Raw genomic sequence first — 228 nt, forward strand, 5'->3', positions numbered from 1 at the left:
AGTGTCCGAGAATTACTATAATCCGTCATATATTTCATATGTTTCGTTATTGAGAACACAAATATCTTTTTATAACATAAATAACTTATCCCATTTCCGATCAAATATTTTTTTGAATATGTGAGAAAGAGCAGAGGAATAAGAAAGATACACACATCTTTGCATATATACGTATATTTTACACTCTCTCCTTACGTCTATATACGGATATATAGATAAAGTATGTAA

The 228-nt window shown here is 28.1% G+C and overlaps 1 protein-coding gene across 1 annotated transcript in view; it reads right to left on the bottom strand.

The window, feature by feature from the left end:
• The window catches only part of LOC119588969 (serine/threonine-protein phosphatase 6 regulatory ankyrin repeat subunit B-like), a gene marked incomplete in the record, with an annotated part of 103,883 nt that overhangs the window by 62,737 nt on the left and 40,918 nt on the right, over window positions 1–228 (bottom strand).

This window comes from Penaeus monodon, chromosome 24, assembly GCF_015228065.2.
Source record: "Penaeus monodon isolate SGIC_2016 chromosome 24, NSTDA_Pmon_1, whole genome shotgun sequence".
NCBI classification, from domain to species: Eukaryota; Metazoa; Arthropoda; class Malacostraca; order Decapoda; family Penaeidae; genus Penaeus; species Penaeus monodon.